Below are 6,643 nucleotides of genomic sequence, written 5' to 3'. Positions count from 1 at the left end.
TTTATTAGTCTATTTCTACTAGATGAGCCTTATTGTTTTCATACCAATGTCACCATCTACTTGGCCAATCATTCACTTTCACTAGTTGTTTTTCCCTTTCTTGAGCAACTATTGCGTTGAGTGGTCTTATTAGTCAGCCTCCTTACCTTTACATGTTTTGAGCGGTTATATAATGATTGGAACCAATTGCTACCCTTTATACAACTCATTCTTTTACGAGGAGTTTCTCTTTAGCTCTTTTTAGATTCCCAAAATTTGAAAATATTGTTGAGTTCACTTGTTTCTTCAAACTCGTAAAAGTATAATTTTACCCCCTTTTTGGACCAATTAGAATAGTTACGAAAAAGGTATACTTTAGTCCATCATGGCTAAAAGAGTTTTCTCCTGCATTATTTTACCCTTATATGGGCTTCAGAGACTAAATTTATGAAAAAGGACATATTGGATTTTAGTTAAGTTTTTATCCTAACTCCCTAAACAAGAAAACCCTAAGCTTCACTTTCTTTGGGCTTGTTAAAACTTTATACTAAAAGAAATGCACGAGTTTTCCTTTTTCATCTTTCTAAACACTTAAAATATGAAAAGGAGTCAAGCTACCCCTATATTGGATTCATAAATTAAACAATATAGGACTTGTCAATCATGATGATACTGAACCACTACTTCTGAGTGTTCATTAAAAGTACTCTGAACGGCTCATTTGACTGATGAGCTTATAGGACAAGCATACGTTATCCTCCTCAAGCTTGTGTGAAAATAAAGAGGTACTTTCTAGTAATGGTGGGGGGAAATGGGAAAGAAACATTTATTTTTTGTATTGTGAAAAGGAAATATGTCTTTCTTAAACATTATACTTTGTCACTTGTACGTCTAGGTTGGGAAATCCATTTTCCTATCAATTGATCATACCTCATTGAAAGTCTTCAGAATGGTAATTGATCTTATTTTTTGAGTCAAATGCTACCAAGTTAAAATGTCGTGTCACAAATATGTTCAAGATAAATCCAAACTCAGTCAAAATTACCTTGCAAATCATAGCCTTCAAAAGCGTCAACCATCCCTAATTCAGTCCTAAATCACTCCAAATTTGTTCTTCAAAACATGACATGATTTTCATGTCGTAGACCCTCCTGCGATGGATTGCTTCCTATTGAATTCAGCTCACTATCTGGGAAGTTGATCTAGAAACCTCCTTTAGTGCCTTGAAGTCTACATGCTTCAATGGTAGGTTTCTCCCATTCGATGATAGGTTTTCATTATTGAATTCCAATCAAATGATTCTATGGGTGTTTAGCTTCAATATATTTATTCACAGCTCATAGATTGTACTGGATTACCTTAAGAAACATTATTCGCATCATTATTCGCACCTATTAACAGTTCATATAATTAATCGATAATTAGGTGATTTCTACCATGTTCAAATTCAATAGATTCACTTGCATGGTTAGATTCGTACTATGGATCGATAGAGATGAAGGTCAAGACCCTATATCTAGTTTCATCCATCCATATTGCGTGGAGTTTTTAAATAATCATGATTGTAAATATAGATCCATGTTTGATGGTTGTGTCTATACTAATTCTAATATTGAAATGGATATTTTTACATTTCCATATTTCTTTGAGATACTTGTACTCTGAGTATGGGAATTCCTACCTCAGTGATGATTATATGAAGATATTATATTGTAATACTTGATTTTTTGTTTTAGGTCTCCAACAAGTTCATCTCTACTATGAAATTTTGCATGATCAAGCGCTTTAGTCCTCAAACACTATAGCAACCCACAATTTAAATATACAACTAATTAGATCAATTATGTGATTTATAATCAATAGACAACTATTTAGCTAATTAGCATAGAATTTCCAAAAACATTAGTAGAGAAAACTTACTTGTAGTGATGATATTCCTTATTTGTGATTTCAGAATTGAACGTTATTTTAATCCTGCTAACCGAAACAATGTTTTGGGGATGACTCTCCACCCAACTATAGGATCATCTAGATATAATATTTGTACAATTGGCCATCCCAAGCCCTTAATCAATGTATTACTGCCAAGGTTTCCTTTCCCTATAAACACTCTTATCGAGAAGAATGATCATCTCATTCCCCTCTTCGTCCATTAAATAGAACCAATTGTTCCAAAAATGAAAGGGAATTATAAAGGGATCCACATGCATACAATCCATGTGTCAACATAAAACTTTTATTTCTTTGTTTTAAGTTTTACTTAATTCAATATTTCTCTTAATTTAACTCTTTCTTATTTTATTCCTTTTTAATTTTTGGTAACTTTACTTATATTTACTATTTTTATATCTTATATATATATATATATATATATATATATATATATATATATATATATATATATATATATATATATATATATATATATATATATCTATTTGGAACTTCGGTTTATTATTTATCATTTTATTTGTTTACTATTATTATATTGTTTTCATTATTTATTATTTATTTAATATCATTACTTTTTTTCTTATTTGTTTATTTATTTATTTATATATTAATATCATTTTATTTTTTATTATTATTATTATTAGGGGGCATTACAAACACTTGTTTTGACTTTGCACTTTAAGGGGCAATATGTTACATGCGATTTTGTCACTATTATGAAAATGACCAAAAATTAGGATATCTCACTATTCGATGAACTCTTGCAAGGAATCCCCTACAATGTTGGAAGCAAAATCATTCTGAAAACAAAAAAATCCTATATTACATTTCTTAAAACCTAATTTGAAGCATTGTAATACTTCTCTTAACAATTATCTGTGAAAATGCAGTTTTAATGATTGTGGTTTATGCAATCTGTCGATCTATTTTCCATTAAAAAGTGTGACAACCTTTTAGTGTAGGTAAAAATACAAAGGAATTTTTAGAAGCCTTGTTGGGGAATTTTATAACAACAAGAAGGAATTGAGCACCTACCTATTTGGGCCTCATCCCATGGTTCATGAATCTATTCCCTCTCATTATGGAACCCTAATACCCATCTTTGTGGATCTGATCCTTAGGAAGAGGATCTCAAAACTCCTCCTCTTGGCCTAAAAATTTAGCACATACCAGAGGGGAATGGGTTGACTTTTGATGTAAATTTATGATGTCAAATTGAGGCTAGAAGCTTGTCACTTAAGGGATGGATTGGAGACTATTGGAAGGAGATTTTCCAACATCAAGACTAGGTTTATTATGTCTTTTTCATTCAATTACAATACAAAAGAGTATTTCTTTCTCACTATATTTTCCATTGGATCTGATATATTTTATGCTTACTTTCATTTCCCTTTGGTTATGATATAAGGCACTAGTCTCCTTGATCACTAGTATAGGTTGTATTGGATCATTTATATATCATATGCCTTTGATCCTTTGTTTGTTAGTATGTTTGCAAGTCTAGATTCTAAGCATTGAAAAGTTGCATCAAACCATAGTGAGGATCTTCAACAGGCATTTTAATTAAAAATTATGTATTTTATATTCCATTACTCTTATTTATGATTCGATAAAGATGAACCTAAGGAAATATTTAATTGGTTTGTTTGTTTGTTACTAGATTCAATCATTGAGTCTAGGGAGATATTGTCTTGTCTGCAAGATGAGATTTGTCTACCTAACAGAAAGGTATTTGTGTGTAGAATATGAAAAAAAGGTGCAGTGTTAAAACTACAAATTTGTAACTCAAGAAAACGTCATTTGATGCCTCAAAATGCTCCCAGAAGGTTTCAAATCAAAATTTGCTAAACTCAGTCCCACCAGTAAAAATGGTCCTAAGAGATTATTCCTTCACTTTTTCCACTCTGAAAGTATCGAAATGGATGATAAAAAATATAATGATTCAATCTAGATCACACCTCCCCATTTTTGAAGGGTTTCTCTCCAAAGATTCTACTGAATGAGGTGAGGAATTTCTTCCTCCAACTTCTCTCGGGTGTGCCATTTAGCTTTTCTTGGAAGTTTTCCTTTCAACATATTTTTCCAAAGGTCTTCCTACCCCTATCTTATAGGGACCTACTCTGAAAAATTGTATCCTGTGTCAACTCTGCAACGTCTAGTGCCAAACCTTCTATAGAAGGTAAGACTTGCTCCTCTTCCTAATATAGCATGGAAGGCTCATATAGATTTAGGTTCTCCACATTCACAACTGAGTAAATGCACATGTTTGGTGGTATGTTGATTCGATAGGAATTATCACCCACCTTTTCTAGTATCTCGAAGGGATCATACTACAGAACCTTGATTTTCTTAGCAGGACCTTGTAGCCTCTCCTTGTTCAACTGTAGCTGTATTATGTCTCCTGCCTTGAATGAATTATCGGCTCTATGTTGATCATTGATTGCCTTGTATTTTTGCTGTGACTTCTACAGTATCTCCTATACCTATATATGGATCTTACTGATATTCTCAACAATTATTTCAACCCTCAAGGCATCCCCTATAAGATCCTCCCTCACTCCTCCTTGCTTCACATATGAAATATCCAAAGGTGAAAGCGGAAAGTATCCAAAAAAAATTCAAATGGGGACTTACTAGTAGAAGTGTAGAATTATTTATTATAGGAGTGTTTTATATATACTGGATGTTCATTCCAGGTCTTTGAATACTTCTGATTATAACCACTCAAAAGTTTCACAAAATTCCTGTTGACTACTTCTATCTGCCAATCTATCTGTGGATCGAATGTTGTAGACCTATTTATCTTGGTGTCCATATTATCCCATAATGTATTCCAAAATGAAATGAGAAATTTGATGTCCTTTTTTGAAGTGATGCTCCTTCTATCCCAAAACGCACCCAGACTTGTCCAAAGAACAAGTTTGTTTCTTATTTCCCACTAACATCTTTTTACAGGGCATTAAAACACACATATTGATGAACCCATCTACTACCATGAGCAAGTAGTCATGTACCTTCTTGGTTGTTGGTAAACCTACCACAAGTTTCAAGGAAATGTTTTCCCAAGGATGAGCATGTAGAGGTAAGGGATGATATAGACTCTGTTTCTATTTCTAAGCTTACTCGTACAACAAAACATGTGTCCTCTTATGAACCTAGCTACTTGTTCTTTCATCTTGGGCAAATACGTATACTTCTACAAGTTGGCCACTATTTTCCCTGTGCTAAAGTTCCATAACCTTCAAAGTGTCATCCTCTATAATCAGTTACAATCACTCACCTTTAAGAACACATAGCTTATCCAACTTGTAGAGTAACCCATCCTAGAGATGGTAGTCAATAGTGTTGTCACCATTGTGCACATGAATTTGACTCTACAATGGTTGAAACACCTCTTTTAAGTCCTCATCCTCTAAATATGCCTCTTTTTATGCATCATGGGTGAATGGATCCATGTGCATCAAAGCTCCCATAGCTATAATATTTGATGTGGGTCGCCTTGAAAGATTTTTAGAAAACTTATTTGTGCTTCCCTTCTTATACTTCAATCACTAAATGAAACTGTTGTAGAAACCCCATCCATTTTTAATGCCTAGTTTGTTGTAGCATATTTTTGGCCTACATGTATTGTAGTGGTTGGTGATCTGTGTGGATCACTATTCCCTTTCCCATCAGATAATGATTCCACTTCTTCAAAACTTGCACTAGGGCATAGAACTCCTTGTCATAGGTAAGGTGGTTAAGAACTGCCCCATGAAATATTTCAAAATGGTAGCATTTAGGCCTTCCTCCTTGCATCAATACCGATCCCATAGAATACCCACTCACATTTGTCTCCACTTCAAAGGGTTATTGTAAGCTTTGTAAATTCCATAACTGTTTCTTGACTAATCTTCTTCTTTAGCTCCTCAAAGGCCCTCTGCTGACCCTTTCCCCATTGAAAACTCTTGCCACTTGTTGTTATGGCATGGATTGGCACTTCTACTACTCAAAACAAGGCTATGAACTTCCTGAAGTACCATGTTTCCCCAATGAAACTCCTCACCTCAGAAAAATTACAAGACACCATCCATTTCATGATGGCCTCCATCTTGGAAATATCTATATTCAGCCCCCCTTCGCCTATCACATACCCTAGATACACCAAATGTAGAAATTTTGAATAATATGACACTTATTCACAGAGATTATCATGATTATACACTATTGTAGAATGCATGCATAATACATAACCTCCTCTACATTGATCATCAATTTTGCAGAATTAAAAACAATGAAACATCAATCGCATGCACACATTAACACAGTATGTACTGGGGAAAGCATACAGCTGAAAACCCCCAACTATCTGTATATTATAATGATTGATAACATGTAACAATACATAGTACAATACTCCTCGCAAGTACTCAGTACTATCTCCACCTGTTACACACAAACTAGCACAGATCTGAATCAATCACAGGTTCAAATCTCCTCCACTGCTTTCTTGCCTCCACTGCGCAATCCTGCATGAGAATGGATGAGAATGGCTGATCCGAACTCGTATTTCCCTTGGCTGAACCATGCAATCCTCATTGGCAATAGTTAATCCATTGATTGTGCAAATCTTATGCACAACTATAGTCACAACTGACAGCTATCTTGCCCTTTCACTCACCTCTAACACTTGTATCCACTGAACTGTCCATGCACTGAGTTAACTGATGTA

The sequence above is a fragment of the Pinus tabuliformis genome, chromosome X, assembly GCF_031772625.1.
Source record: "Pinus tabuliformis cultivar Carrire ecotype Pingquan chromosome X, CPIR1, whole genome shotgun sequence".
Classification (NCBI taxonomy): domain Eukaryota; kingdom Viridiplantae; phylum Streptophyta; class Pinopsida; order Pinales; family Pinaceae; genus Pinus; species Pinus tabuliformis.
Note: the sequence above shows the minus strand (reverse complement) of the source record.